The sequence below is a fragment of the Notothenia rossii genome (assembly GCF_949606895.1).
Source record: "Notothenia rossii genome assembly, chromosome: 3".
NCBI lineage: Eukaryota > Metazoa > Chordata > Actinopteri > Perciformes > Nototheniidae > Notothenia > Notothenia rossii.
The window spans coordinates 81,210,490-81,227,443 of NC_136901.1; the positions used below are offsets into that span (position 1 = coordinate 81,210,490).

Below are 16,954 nucleotides of genomic sequence, written 5' to 3' on the forward strand. Positions count from 1 at the left end.
CAAAAATGACACCATGCAGAGGATGTGTAAACCCAATAGTCCCTCAGTTTCAGCATGTCTTATTTAAAGCCTGCCAAGCTTACCAATCACTGATAAATTGGACCCTCCAGAAAATGCGATTCTGCGATCGCAGAATTTAACGCATAATCAGCAAAATGACGCAGATTTTGAAAAGGCCGCATATTTATCAAAAGGCCGCATGATCCCCGCATTTTTCCACACAAAGTTGAGGGGAAAAAAAGTTAACTCGTCTTGACGTGACGTCATCAGCTCGCGCATCACAGAATGTAAACAACACTGTATAGAGTGAACGTTTGGAGCTCACACGATAGAGAGAACACCAAGATGAAAAAATCTAATCCATCTCATTTACCGACGAACATTTCTACTAAAGACCGGGCAAAAAGTGGGGGGAAACTATTCTGCACGCCGTGTAACTGTGTGTTGGAGCATAAGAGAAAATCGACGGTGACGACCCACTGTGATTCATTCAAACATTCGAAAATGCTTTCTGCTGCTGCGGACAAGAAAGCCAAACAACTCACGTTCACCGAGGCATCAACCTCCAAAACCCTTTCGAGGGCTACAAGAAACGAGGTGAGTAGCCTACAAGATTGAAGCTGTTGAGATAACGAACGAGTAAATGAAAACAGAATGAGGCGGAGAAGTGTGTGTGTGTGTGTGTGGGGGGGTGTGTGTGTGTGTGTGTGTGTGTGTGAGATTAAAATAGCCCAATTGCTTTTACAATAAATAAACATTGAATGTTTTTAATTGAATAGTAAAGGGGTTTAACGTCAGTGGCAGGTTGTGTGTGAGAGAGAATAAATAAGACAGCCCAATATTTAAAAAAATTGTTATTCTTTTTTCCCGCATATTTAGCATATTTCGCAACTTTCCGCATATTTCACAACTTCCCGCAATTTCACCGCATAAAATCACATAAAAACCCCGCATGTTTAATCGCATAATCAAGGATTTTTGCCCGACTAATCAAGGAATTTAGCCCGCATAATCAAGGATTTTTGCCCGCGTTTTTCTGGAGGGTCTAATAAGTACCAAGGTAGAATACAAGCCATATTTCAGGTTTTTAAGAAAATGAAATGGACACAGTCAGATGAATATGTTTGAAGTTGAACACACATGTCATCAATATCGAGTATTATTAGTATTAGGATAAGATTATATAACCTAAAAAAACGTAGTAAAAATATGATGAATGGCTTAATTTCCATAGCTTGTTTTTGCAATACCTTCATTAGTATCGTCAATTGCATAATCCTTTAAAAATATTGACCAAATATTTTCTGATTAAATTCAGAGGGTCATGATAGTAAAATAATAATGACGGTCCTTACTTAATGTTACTATTACGGCTGTACCTAAATACTATTCCACTGTTTCTGATTAGTTGATTACTGTATTAGTTTAATATTGAAAACATCAGAAAATGGTGAAGAACGATCACTACAACACCTGAATGTAACCTCTTCAATGATTAGCTTCGTTCAACCATTAATTCAAATTCCAAAATGTTAAGTTTGTAATGATATGAAACAGGAAAATAAGGAAATCCTCACATTTGAGAAGCTGAAACCAGATAACAATTGAATTTCTCTGATTTACAACGTTGTTGCCATTAGTTTTAAAGGTCACCTATTATGCAAAATCCACTTTTTCTTGTCTTTTATCCATAAACATGTGTCCCATCTGTGTAAAGAGATTCTAAAAGTTTCAGGTAAAAATATTCTCTTTTTTTTCCTGATCCATTTATATAAAAACCGGTCTGAAAATGAGCTGATCAGATTTTGGCCACTTTATGATGTCATAACGATTTCTTGGCTTTTGTAGTTCAAAGGTCGGGCACGGACATCATTCGAGAGGCTCTGTATTTCGAGACAGACGCCTCCAGCCTCTCGTTGTGTTGCCGCCATATTCTGTGCTTTGTTAGACTGCTTAGCAGCGTGTTAAGTAGGTTTTCTGTGCTAGTTACACTGATTAGCAGGGTGTCGTAGTGTTCTGTGTTTAGTATAGTGTGTGTGTATCGCTTAGACCCAGGTTAGCTTAGCGCCTGTAGATCAGCATTTGTGTGTGTATCGCTTAGACCCAGGTTAGCTTAGCGCCTGTAGATCAGCATTTGTGTGTGTATCGCTTAGACCCAGGATAGATTAGCGCCTGTAGATCGGCAACAGCTGTGTTCTCGCACAGCCTCCTTTTGTTTGTTATTTTGGTCCACTTTAGAAGTGAGGTATTTTCTTTCCTTTTGTGTATTACCCGTTGTGGGATAATACCGTGCAACTCTCTTTTGGAGTTCTCCTTTTGTTAAATAGCAACAGTGTGGCCCTTTGTTTGTGCCAGGCTGTTTGTGCATATCCTTTTGTTCATTTATAGCTACAAATAAACCACTTGTAACTTATACCAATTCTATTCTGGTTGTGTTTCTTCCCTGTGGAACCCCTACACCCAAAAGGGAACGCAATAAAGATTGATGCAAAACAAGTGAAATTTGACCTTTTTAGAGAGGTTTAGAAGGAAAAAAAACACTTCTGGGGGCCTCCGGGTTGAACAGGTTAAGTAATTCAACCAACATATAACATATTGTTTCAGCTTTAAAAACAACTTCACAGAATATTTTTTTTTTAACGGACATGATATGGCGTTACAGAAACAATACCCAATTCCATGTGGAACATTTAGTTTTTAATAAATGTCAACGGTACTTCACCTTTTAAATCCCAGGCCTCACCTGGAAATGTGATCATAATGTTAGATGATTCAATTTGACAACAGGAAAGTCCTTTTAAAAGGAATCTAATTTTAATTTATTGATCTTAAGACATGCACAGAGTTTCAATTGAACCTTTTCCTCAAGTCAAGAATTTCACCTTGTAGAGTTGAAGGTTGGGGTCTCTGGGCTGACAGGATGGTAATCCGCCCTCCAAAACGTTTGTGTTCAAACACTAATCACCGCCTCCAGCATAATTGACTGATCCCAGTTTGGCTTGTGTTAATTTATGTGTGCAACAACAGGAAAGCTTAAAGACAATCCTTGGGTGTCATCTACATGATAGATCTCTCCCCTTGTGCCCTTGTCGCTGCGTGAAGTCTTATATGTTTACATATCTGGATTTGACAGCCTTGGTGTTAAAAATGCAGGCTTCTGGGCAATTGCATCACATGGTTCCACCCACACCTAAAAGCGTCTTTACAAGAAAGAAGGTGAAACTTCTACCACTTACATTCATCAAACTTGCAAAAATGCACTTATTTCGAGACATGTAACATATTTCTATGTTTTAAAGTATAGATTGGTGATGAAGAAATGCTTTGGTTCTGCTATAAGGCCAATGTTTTTCTTATAAGACTTATAGTGAACCAGCACGTCAGGACCATGCGTTTGAGATGGGAGAGTGAACATGTTGAATTATATATCAAAGGCATTTATGCTGCAACAGCGTCATTCATTTATGTTGTATCCCCATATGATAAAAGGTTCATATATTAATAACTTTATAACAGGTAAACGTAGCCCTATGTTCATAACGATGATGATGAGTGGTTGTGGTTTTATATTCTCTATTATAGATTCAATCATATTCCTTCCCTCTATAAACCCTTTTCTAAAAGGATTGCGAATAAAGTTAATGACTAACTATGGGCCATTATACGGTTTAATGATAATAACGTCTATTATAATAAAACAAATTCCAATTGTCCCTGGTGCTGAAAGTCCTAGTAAAGTATTTCTAGACACAGGGAGCTGGAACAAGGCACAGCTCGTGCAGAATATATGCAGCATTCTGAATTTTTCCATACTTTATATCAAATCTATTTGTATTTTCTGTGCTGCCAGATATCTAATGCATTTAAAGAAAAAGGCTGGTGATGGTGTACAGTATACAGTATTATCCTCAATTGGCAATAAGTCCCATGAAAAGAAAAAGCAACACAACATTAGTCCCATCTCCCAGTACTTCCCCACTGTGCCTGTTTGCTCCAACTGGAGACATAAATCTGGTCCAAACATAGTTTTACATAGACTAAATATTGGTAATAGTGAGTGGGATTATTCACTGTGCTTTGCACTTTTGTATATTTTTCAGACCGGGAAGAAAAATATATACTATTCCTAGAGAATATCTGTCATATATCTTATCTTACCTCATGTCCCACACTCAAAATAACCTTCATTTGAGTGCATGTCAGATGTAAGCTTACCATATGGGCACAAAATGCCATCTGTAGTGCCTGCCACGAAGATGGAGATCCATACTGGAGGGTCAGCTGGGGTTAGAGTAAGGAGTTGGAGACTGGGTCTGAACTTGGAGGGTCATCTGAAGAAGTGGCTCTGTCTGTTGTTTGTTGTTAATCTGAAAAAACCAGAGAGAGAGAATCAACCCTTTTCTCCCTAACACAACCATGCCTTGAGAAATTAAATGTATTACAGAAAAGACAACATGAGAGGGATTCAATGCTATATATTTTGTAATAACATAATGAAGAATATTATGTTTTCCTCTATTATACCTATTTCTTTTGGGACATTTTCATTAAATAGAGACAGGAGAGGAGGAAGAAGAGGTAAAAAAAGGTCTCTAGCGGCACTAAAAATGGGGACATAACAGTTCATGGTTGGCCATGTGGATGAAATAACGCCTGATACAACCAGCAAAAGGTTTTGTGTGAAAAATTGTAAAACTGGCCTTAATCATTAGATTATTTTATTTATATTAATATGATTCGCTAACTTATGTGCTTTTGTTGCCCACTCATAATCACATGTGGGACTTAAGTTGCAAACCCTGTCCTCTGGTGTTAAAATCCATCGCTTTCTACACCCACCATCCACCCAAACTCCTCCCTACAGCTTCTGTGCAAATGCAGCACTTACTTTGTTACAGAAATAAGTTGCCACTGAAAAGTATCTGGGCCCCAATTAGGTTTCCCTTAAACATATTTAGGTGAAAAAAGTATTAAACTATAATTGTTATTTCTGAGAGGTAAGGTTACCCTTCAGCATCACAACAGAGATACAAATCATTGATACAAACAACAGCAAATTAAACCAAAGCTCAGGAAGGGTAGAGCTACTAATAGGGCTTTTGATTCTGGCAAATAACAACACTAATTTTAGGAAGTGCAAATGTCTAACAGATACATGCTTTGTATCTCGTTTCATACATTATTATTTATACATATCTGTTCTCGGAGCAGACGCTGCATGTGTCAAAAACCTATCTGATCTACGTGTGACAAAAGATCAAAATGGGGTCGCTGCATGCTGGTGTGCAGACATAGCGGTTGTTTTGGGACATAATTATTTGTCAGTACGTAGTCTCTGTACTTTTTCAAATTGTCCACCAGTTGTGACCAGTAGCCACAGGCTCAGTTTCTTTAGTCTGGGAGTAAAAAAAACATCACATCAGCTACCACTTTGAACAATTCAAACCCTTAGCACAACCCTGACCTGCCAACAAATTATTGTTTGGAGAATTAAATGAATTATGAAAGTGCAGAAAAACTATTTAGTCTTGCATATCCAGCTGCCGTTCTAATAAATCACTGCCACCCAAAAAGAACTAATTTGTGTTGTTGTACTGTGAGCATGATTGATGAGCATGCTCTGGGTTGCAGTGAAGGAGACACAGTTCAACAATTCTGCACTATATCTTTAAAAGGCTGAAGAACAAAAATGGTCTTTAATCTCTTCAACTGGCATCCATTATTAAAATAGATTTACCCGTACTTTAATGTATTAACATAAGTTCTCCCATGTATAAGCCAAAAGAATAAATTGTTCTGTTGTTTTTGTTTAGCTCTGAAGAAACAAACGTTTGACAAACGCTCCACCTTGAAATTATGTGCAGCAGCTGTCACTGGGGAAAGCGCAGTCTGCATTTATTCCAGTCAAACAGTGTCTGTATTGCCACCCTGCTGATTTCTCATTGTATTTGACCCAAATGAGAGCTAAACCTCTGTATTCCCCATTTATGTTTCTTCACACATGAGTGAGGGGCATCTGCTTTTTAAAATATTACCTGCTGAACCCCGCCTCACCAGCTGAGATATTGTACAAATCATGCTGTGCTTGAAGTGCATTAGCTGGTGGTGTCAAACCTTGTTATCATTGTCAACACTGTTATATTTGATGTGTGTGCTTTGTAGTGATTTGGCAGATGTCCCACAGTTCTTCAACAATGTATTGGCAAACTATTAGGACACATGGGCATTGTCACATACTAACAACATACAACACAAACAAATGCAAATGTACAAACAGACACTTTCTCTGCAACAGGAAGAGCAAAAAAAAAGCAACCAACGGTGGCCTTATTGTTGAGTAGGGGCAGATCTGACACCGCAGACATCAAATTGATATTAATATCTATGAGATGCCTTTACCTTTTGAGTTATCGCTCTAGCGGTCAAATGCCTTCCAGAGGCGAGGCACAGCTGAGAACATGAATGTTTAACAAGACTGCTGCATAGTTCACCTCAATGCAAGCCTCCAGCTCCGAGCTGAATTATTAACCACTGCACGCCTGTTCCAAATTCCTACTGAGATTACAGTTATAGGTGTACACTCAGCAGAGTGCTGAGAAACAACAGTTGAAATTCAAGAAATCCCTAATGCAATTACACCCTCAATAAGACACAACAGTGACAGAACGAAAACAACCATTTACAATGGGAGCGATACAGACACCTACTGTATGAGATAACAGAAGTGCATTATGGTAGATTTTACCGATAAAAAAGAACAAACCGGCACATGTTTACAGTGAGTCAAACAACATTTCATATTTATGGATCTCTCTTAGTCTGTCTCACTTGATGCTTACACTCAGAGACACAACTGAAGACAGGGGGACCCATTCATTTTAAATGAGTGCTGGAGGACAAGGAGCAACAGAGAGCGCAGCGACAGACAGGCGGAAGAAACATCTCCGTGACTTGTCGGCAGCAGAAAGTTGACTTGAGTTCAACTTTATGCAAATGAGCAGCGATATGATCTAACAATGGCCAATTGAAGGGCAGCTGTGCTCACTTTTTGTTCCTCCAATTCCTTAAACTTTTTCATAACTTTGTTCCTTTCACTCCGTCCCTATCAATTTCAAATAAGAAAAACTCATTGTAGTCAAAGGCACTTTCCCTGAAGGATACAATGTGTCCCTGCTTATTTACAGAGACATCAATCAAAAGAATACACTATGAAGGGGGGTATCCCGGGTCAGAGGGATCCCCAGTGAGCTTTCTTAAAAGGTATAGCAACTTCCTGATGAATAATTTAGGGAAAACATTGGCACAGTGTTACCTAAAGTAGACACAGCCTAAATTAATGCATATTTCTTTTTTATCAACAAAGTAGTGCAACAAAAATTGTTTATGATTTTATACTATTCTCAAAATGTCAACAGTATGGACAGCAATGCCAACCACTGTCACAAAAAAGACCCCTTCAGGGACTGATTGTGTAGTAACCATTGTAGGTAGTAAAGTACTAAGCTGGACATGCAACGTGTGCCCCTTTGAAGAGAAGATAAACATAATGTTTAATGTATTTGGTAACTTATATTGTTGTGTCAAAGTTTTTGTAAAGCTTCAAAAACTGCAGTGGAATATTCCACTGCACATGTTTGCAATTTCAATGCAATATCCCGCTCTCTTAATACATCCATTAGAAATAATCAAAGCTAGACAGACCTGCCGTGTGTGGTAGAGGTTGCTAAGCTACGATCGGACAATCATTATTTTGTTGAGGGCTTTAGGGAACTGTCATTTACCAGAATGAACGACTAAGAAACATCACCAACACCTACTTTCAGTGATGTAAATACTTATTGGCTAATACGATATGATATCTCTCACCCTTTTCCCTACAGAAACACACACACACACACACACACACACACACACACACACACACACACACACACACACACACACACACACACACACACACACACACACACACACACACACACACACACACACACACACACACACACACACACACACTCACACTCACACTCACACTCACACTCACACTCACACAGCATGTACATAGAGAAGAGCATTGCAATCCTATTGCATTTATAGTTTACCTGCAGCTCCAGAATAGAATCACATTAGCAGTGGGATGGGGGAGCCCTTGCTTCACATAATGAACCGAGCTTGCACCATATGTAGCAGTTATGGAGTCCGGATCAGAATTGGCAAACCAGGAGTGGGCCTGATAGGCAGTTACGATGATAAACAGCCCTCTAATAGGCTGTGGATAGGAACATCCCATCCATGACTGACTCTGACAGATATCCTGCTCTGCTTCAAAGCGGCACATTCACTCTCCTCACTCCAGCTCCAGGCCTCATCCTTAGCAGCAGCTTCAGAGAAAAACAACATGGATAGCAGCCATCTCAACCTCCAAACCAACACCCACCCACTTTCCCCTGTACAATACCTACTGTAGTTACACTGCTGTCTTCTCACACTGAGAGTTACCTTCACATAGTAATTGCTTGTTTCTTTTAAGGGTCCATCATGTAGACGTTTATTCATAATGTAACCTCTGTCCGCTTGCTAAAGCTTGAGTAGAGCGGCTACTTCAGTGGATGTGGGAGAGTGCAGGGGGTGATGTTGAGTGAGAAGCCAGCGCAGTACTGTAAGAAATCATAAAAACAGACATGTTGTTCATAAACCACACATGCTCTGCTGGTACACGGCTGGAAGCACCTTGTAGTTGAGCCTGGAATACAGTGAGATTCCCCTGACGCTGGTACTTGTGAGATATGTTAGTGGCTGGCCTTCTCCATCAAACAGCAGCACATACACTACTCCTCTGTAGCCATATGCTGTATATTGCCGAAAGGGATTGGATGGCTTCAGAAAGATTCACTAAAAACAGAGATACATGCATAGCAGAATGTATTGCTTTTTTCATTTGATGGTGTTGGTACAAGGTTCAAGGTTTGCTCTTCAGAACTATATATTATACAATGATGAAGGTTATAGTACCAAGGGCATTATAATCATACATACATTTATTTTACAAGAGTAATCTATAATTTGTGTTCCCATGATCACGCGTCAAACGTTGGATTGGTTATCATTGTGTCTAAAGACAAACTGCTGGTGCTTTAGTGCTTTAGTGCTTAATTCTGGTAATGAACAGTATTATTAACTATTCAAACTGTTCATATTCTATACCTTTATAGTGTGTTCTGTGTCCGTACCCAATTAATAACCACAGATCCATCTAGAATGTATAAATTGCCAGTCTGACATGAATAAATAGGTTGGTAATCCTTAATTAATGTTCCAGAGAGCAGGGATGTATACTGCATTTTTTAACATTATATACCACTCATTTATGAATAAAAGAAAACTAATATCACACAATAATATATCCTATTTTTACTCACACAATATACACATGTAGCATGTAGTTTCATCATTTAAAATGTTCTCAAAACCATATTCCTTCATTGAACCTTATCGAGCCTCCATGTACCATCATTTGTAGTGTCTATATTATTTTAAAATGTTTCATTATTGTTTCACTTTTTGGTCACTTTTAGTAAAAACGTAGTTATAGTTGCATTTAGGGTGTTTTAACTGCTGTACAATGTCTAAACGGGTCAAATTTGTAGTATGTTGGATGCAATATACTATATTTAAATAAAGATGCTGAAATACTCACCAGTATCTCTGAGGCTACACTCACTTATTTTTGCTGGCAAGCAATGGAAATAACTTTGACTGACCATGTAACGTAATACAAACATTTAATCGATTGAAATAATGAAATTAAGCTAAAAAAACACCACAAACCTGATCAATATTTCCAACTGGCTGAGTAAAAACAGAGTCTCCAGTTGCTTCATTTGGTACTGTTTCACTACCATATTCCAAAAATAAATAGAGATTTCTTATATTTATTTATTTTTTAACATTTTTGCTTTATCTCTGAGGGTTTTGTAGTCAGTGTTTGATTATCGAGTAAATGTTTCTACTCTGGTCTGATACTTAGGGAATATAATCCGTTGCAATAGTGTCAGTGTGCCGACAGTTTGACTTTTACAAATGCGAGAAGCAACAATTCCAACCTATCACTCACTTTCTTCGGGTTCTTGTGAAAAAAACAAAATGTCAATATAGATTCTCATAGAAAGTGGTAGAAATTGTAAAAACCTGATGGGGATAATCTCATACTGTTCACATGCACAGAGAAACACATCATAAATGTCAAAATACCGTCACTTGTGTGTGCAACAGGGTTGAGTATTCTCACCTGCAGGTCTCAGTGTTGTTCCCTCATCTCATGCCTCAAACACATCGCTTTGCTTTGCTGGGCCTCAGTTTACCTGCACAGAGGAGGGTGGTTTCTTGCAAGAAAGTGCATCAAATCTATGCCCTGCTCAACAAAAAGGAACTCTAAATCCACAAATGACAAGTCATCTGCGCAATTCAGTACTTTTCTCCGATTTGTGGGATTTGGTATAGGATATAATTGATTAAGAAAAAGTCTAGCATCTGTGCGCAAGAAGAAGAAAATTACATTTGTATATTCTTAAGACTAGTATTAATACTAAGTCGACATTTTGCCCAAAGTTTTTGGTGAATTCTTGAATGTTAATCTATCATAGAAATACACTTTCATTTAAAATAAAAAGGAAAGAAAATGGATTCACATTTGAAATAGTTTTGGCCCCATTTAAAGTGATTGCAGTTGAGTGCTGCATTTGAGTTTTATATATTTGGGAAACCGTTTTTCTTTGAAAACTCTGTAGCCTACCATTTGGTTAGATTGAGTTCGTTTAAACTGTGATTTGTCAGTCCATTTTAGACTTACCTTCTACTTTTATTTAAAAATTGCATTGCTAAGGCAACACATCAAATCAGTCCGGGACTCTCGACCGGCCAACTTCGGTACCGCCGGCCCACCTCAGTACCGCAAGTAAAGCTTATAATAACAAGTGATTTCTCTTTATTCGTATTGAACTCTCGCTCAGAGTTATTTTTTTCTCTATCTGCCTTTTGAATTTTAAATCTTGTTTAACCATTGTACAGCGTGTTTGTTCTCATGTAACAAACATGTCTTTTCTTTTTGCAAATCCTTCACAGAAAATTACAAATTTGTAAAGATGGCTTTCTACGAGACCATACAAAGATATTTATAGTGCTCTCAGGTATTTTTCTGTACCAAATCAAGCTTTTGTGGCAGGTGATTCACAACTTTTCAACATAAGTCAAGGTATTTTAAAACTAGCTACAAACTCAATTAATGGAAGTATCTCTGAATTAGAATTTTTGGTAGAACGGTTTCACAGGAACATTCTGTTGCTACCGGCAACATACACTGCCACAGTTTCACAGCAGTTGCACTTTAGTTGATTAATTCACCAATTTGGCAGACCTGCTGTCATAGTCAATATGGAGTAGTATCCTTTATCCACCCTTTGAATGGCCTAGCTGGCCCATTAGCGCATTCCATTAGCTATTCCAGTGTTGTTGTATGATGTTACATACTTAATGCCTATTGAGTAACTTTATTTTTCTAAATGTAGTAGTTCATCATGTTTTTATTGCATGACCTTAATCACCTACACTTTTTATTAATGCAATTTAACTAAGAGCTAACTCGAAAAAAGTTTAGTCCACTGCTTGTAATTTGAGTGGGGTGCTGACCAAAAACACTGCGATGTTGGAGGATACCCACTTCATTTCCTTAAATTGGATTGCTAAAAGTGTGACTGGATTTTTTCCTCCATCTCTACTGCACTTGAATTCTGTAAAAAAAAAAAATGCAATGCTGCTGCATGGATAGGAGGATTAATTACATTTTAATGCATTATTATATCTTGGTTCGAGATAGACTTGAAAGAACATTTAAATAATAACCAGTTTATATTATGTTGCAAAAGGATTAAGTGAATACAGGGTATTTATCTTATTAAGAAAGGAGGTCAGGTCAAGCACATGAGGCATTTTAATGCATTTTGATAAATGTAATACATTTCGCCAACAAATCAGGAAGGGTTTTCCTCTGACATGCAGCTTTCTGTTTTTGCTTTGGGCTGTTTTTTTTCTTGGATCATTGATATGAGTGGGCTGGCCAGGAGCACAGAGTAGAATGAGTACACAGTCCTCCCAGCCTTCAGGTCACAACACAACTGGGAGCCCTTAAATGTGTGCAACCTTTGAAAGAACTGTTTGTTGAACCAAAAACGCTGTGGCTACGGTGGAAAAAATGAACACAAGTACCTTTTCTTGTAAGCACCAAGATATCACAATAAGAACCTGCTGCTGATATTTCCTTTCAGTCTGAAGGTCATTTCACAAAAGCTTACAGTTAGGCTATGTGCTGCTTGTCAGCCATTGTGAGAGCACTTCTTCCCCTTCAGCCTTTCCTTCCTTGTGGCTCCTTTTTATATCAAAATGTAGACTAGATAGAAGCGGTGAAGTGAATGAGGCGTTTTCTATAAACTTTACTTGCTAACGACGAACCTTTGACTATTATTAGTCTTTTCATGCTGTGATTTTAATTAGTTTTCAAATAGATTTTAGAACAACATGTTGCAAATAAAGTTAAGACAAGCAATAGTCCTTGAAAAGCAGCAAGGACACAAATACAAACTCATTTGCATGTCTTGATTTGAAACTGTTCAGTTTTTTTGTATTAGGGACTAACAATTAGGATAATAACTAATTCAATAAAATTCCTAAATATTTGAGACCAACCAATACATAAGTATTAATGTAGATTGTTTTTTTCACTAATTACTATTACCGTAATTGGGATACATCTTGGTTAATTCCTTTTTGTTGATGATGTGTGGAACTTCTTTTATTCTAAAGTTACCATCGTAATTGATAAACATGCTCCATTGAAAACAATTTGAGTTAAAGTTAGGCATTAACTTTGGATCAGCTCACATCTTATGAGTCTTCACAAACAAAGAGATAAAGCCTGGGCCAGATTTGACTGACTAGAAACCTACATATGGAATTATGTTAGACCAAATGAATGCAAAATGCAAAAACTATATGATACCTCAGGATTTTTTATTTTCAATAAACAAATTAAATTAATTAATTAGATGCAAATTAAAAACATAATAACTTCTGATCCTTATTGGCAATAGTTTGTTTTGTTTGGTAGATGTTCTAATTGCTATATATGTGAGTTTACAGTAAGAAGTGCCGGTACTGCCCTTCCCCTTGCAGATTTAGTCAACCTGTGTCTGCTTGTTCTTTTATCCAATATGGAAATCTACCAGAGTAACTCTATTTTTAAAGGTGGATGTGGGGGTAACTTCCGAAGCAATTGGAAACAGGACTCAGAGAGACACGAGGCGAGCTGGAGCTTTGATGGAAAACACTGATGGTTTATCTGGAGCTTCGGCCAGAGGATTCATAAGACATGTCACGGGCCACGAGTTGACCACACGATAGGAATGCCAAACTAATTCTGAAGAACTCTACCCCAGACCCATGTATTTAGCTAGTTCTGAGAGAATAATCAACATCGTGCACAACAAAATAGAATCATAACACCTCTATCAGCTGACGCCGACAGGCAGGACCAGGGAGACACACCACTGAGAGCATAGCAGCCAAGGCTACAGGTGCCTGTGCTCAGTCAGGACAGTTTAAACTGATAAACTGGGTCAAAGTTATGGGCCTTGGAAAACATTTCCCCAACAGTGGATGTTTTGCTAAAATCTATTATTAACTTACTTTTTTATCAATTATAACAATACATCAATCTGTCAAATAATTGTATCTCTTTTTTTAAAATAATACATTTGATCTAATCTGGATTTAGACCTACCATTTCCACAAAAACGGCTCTTCTGAAATTCACTAGTTACTGTAAGTGTTCCCATCCTTTAATTAATGGCTAGCTTAAAGGTAGTTATATCAATCTTCCCAAGGATTTGCATGAAATAATAAGTTTCACCCTTTTATGGTAAGTGGGAATACACTAGGATTTTTAATACTGAAGCCATGCGCGCATATTATGAGCACCGTTATTTAGGTCATCAGGGTTATGTAAAATACATGTTTTAGTATTTATGTTTTTATATTACTCCTTTCAAACGTTCCCTTTTTATATCGTCTGAAATGTTGAATAGATCAATTACCTTTCGTACTGAATTGGTGATATTTTGTTTCTTCTTGGCATGAGGGAAAAATTAACTACATTTAAACTTTTGAGTTATATCTTAAGTGTATTCACAATTTGTTGTATTTTATATTTTCTTACAGGCGATCATTATCACTGAATTTCTTACTTTATAAACACCGGCATGTTCACAGTTCGGTTTGCAGTTGTTTGTAGTGTTTTCAAACTTCAAAAGCCAAGATCTGTCTTCAACCTTTATTGAACGTATGTTTTCCTACTCGTCAGCTGTGCTCAAAACATGCTCTGTGAAGGGCACAAGAAAAATATTTAAATGTTCATGGTCCGTTATCCTTCCTTTTTTAGTTTTGACCGATTTGTAATGAATAACTTGAATATGTACGGCACCCTCTGAACTCTATTTCTATGCTGCTATGTTCCGATATCTTAACATGTGTCGTAGCGCACTGTTTAAATAATACAGGAACAATTTAGTAAAAGTTGGTTTTGCTTATCCCACTGTTAGATCACAGATGGTATCTATTTTTCTTCTCCAAGTGTGATGAATAATTTAACAGTTTTTTAGCTTACTGTCTCTTAAATGATGAAAAGACATCACGTTCTTGGTGAAAAAAAACCCTCATACAACAGAATTTAACAAAGAGTCGGACCGGATTTGCGTTTTACACCGTCCTGGTGAAGCTGGTATCTGCTGACAGGTGGTTAGAAGTGCCTGGTGAAGCAAAACAAAATGGAGGTAGCAGATGTCCAAATAGAGTGGGGAATCGGGATGTATGAAACATTTTCCAACACTGCTAGAAAAGACCATCCTGTTTTGCCCTTGTATCGTAAACTATTATTAACACGTGGAGCTGTAGTAGCCAATTGTCCAAAAAAGGAATGTTCAAAGGCCACTTAGTCTATGAGGCGAATTTGAGTATTGACTGGCGTATGTTCAAGAAATCCAAATACCTTGCTCGTTCCATTCAAGTGCTTTATTAGGAGGTTCAATGGATCAGCTGGCAGCCCACTGCCGACTTGCAACCTTTGCACGGTGTTTAAACAAATAAACAAACAAATCCAAGTCGTACGGATGTGTGCGGTCTAAAGCTTTTTCCAAAGTCCTCTCTAGACTTCCTGCTGTGTCATGCTGGCAGTGTCATTTATACCTGAGCACGCTACTACAATCTGCTTTCTATAAATAATAACAAAACATAAAACTAGAGCTGTCCATAAGATAAAACGTTACAAAAACTAAAGTATAATAATAATTCATAGTTATTCAGCTCATTTGGCTCACCAAACCATCATTCATTACCATCAAATAATGTGCCTAAATGGCTCTTACATTTCCGGCCCCTAATTATAAGGCAGGGAGACTTATAATTACTCAAGTTAAGTTATAGTCATTTCCAAACAAAAATATGGCTAACGATTGCATGTAGCTCAATTATACTCCTGGAAAACAACATTTGCATTCACTTATGGGGGAGGAATCCACCTACACCCCTGGACATAGGTTTTCAATAAAACAAACTAGATCTACATATTTTATGTATGGTTTTTTTAAAGAGTAGGGATTGACAAGCGCCCTGTAATTCATTGTCCCCTACTACAAACTTAAGTGTCCTATTCACAAATGAGGCAAAGTCTTTCCACAGGCCTCTCCAAAGTACTGGATTTTGTTTTTACCAGTACTCTACGAACTTCTCTTCCTTTACATGTTGACCCTAACTTACCTTTTATTAAGAAGCACCATTTAGTGCTGGCATAAGCCCGACAGCCAATGTCATCTTTCACGTGTAGAAGAGTCATCAGTTCAGTGGATCAAAGAGATTGTGATTTGTCGGTTTATTCCTGTTATAAAAAGCCCTATCAAAGGTATTCACACAGACTTAATCTAATTCTTCTCATCACTATGCATAGATTCAGTCCATCAGCAATTCCCCAAATGTCTAACATTCATATGCGTATTCATTTGGTTTGAAGGAAAAACATTTTTGATTATAATCAGGGGTGAATGTTAGACAGCAATTTTTGGGGGATTCTGGACATCTTTAAATTATTCCGCTTGTGCATATTCAAGGCTAAAGCTCTCTGAATGAGGGATGATGTGAAAAGAAGCGATGGAGGAAAGCATCAGTTGCGATGCTGATACCTTGGTGCTGCAGGCCCTGAGGCCGCTGCTCCTCTGCCTTCCAGTGGGAGGCAGATAAAGTCATCATTAGAACAGGCTTTAGAGAGAAAGGCTTGAGAGAGAGGGGAGTCTGAATCAAACACAGGAAGGGAGCGAGAGAAGGAGAGGGAGAAATAACAGGTTTCAACTCTACTCCCTGCTCTCACTGATTCTCTTTGAACTCGCAGCCAATTTTGCATGCTTGCGCAGACCTACGCCCAAGAGCCCAGCGCTTCCGACATCTAACCCCGGTGCTCAACCTGTGGAGTCGATTCCCGCTCACTGCCTCAACTATCTGCTTCAGAACAAGGGCCAAAGTTGAAGTGAGGAAGTTGACACACCCCTTAGCTCCAGTAATCACCTGTGGCATACGATTCTTTCTCTCCGCTGCCTGTGTGAAACAGTTTTAGCCTTAAGATGAGCGCTTTTACAGCAGTAAGCGCTGCAAAGCATGCTTGGAGGAAATGTGATGAATGGCAAGTGGGAATGTACTAGGATTTTTAATACTGAAGCCAAGCAAAGTAAAAGTTCACACTTTATTCCATGCACACATATTACGAGTGCAGTTATTTAGGTCATTGGGGTTATGTAAAATCAATTTACTAGTATTTGTGTTCTCTCAGTAACTCCTTTCAAAAGTTCAAGTTGGTGGAAGT

At 38.1% G+C, this 16,954-nt stretch overlaps 1 long non-coding RNA gene across 2 annotated transcripts in view; it reads left to right on the forward strand.

Moving 5' to 3' along the window:
• The first annotated feature begins 341 nt into the window (after positions 1-341).
• LOC307032509 overlaps positions 342-16,954 on the forward strand; it is a 33,509-nt gene continuing 16,896 nt past the window's right edge. For both annotated transcript variants that reach the window (XR_013806284.1, XR_013806285.1), the window contains exon 1: positions 342-597. This is a non-coding gene — a long non-coding RNA (uncharacterized lncRNA). The remainder of the gene's footprint in view (positions 598-16,954) is intronic.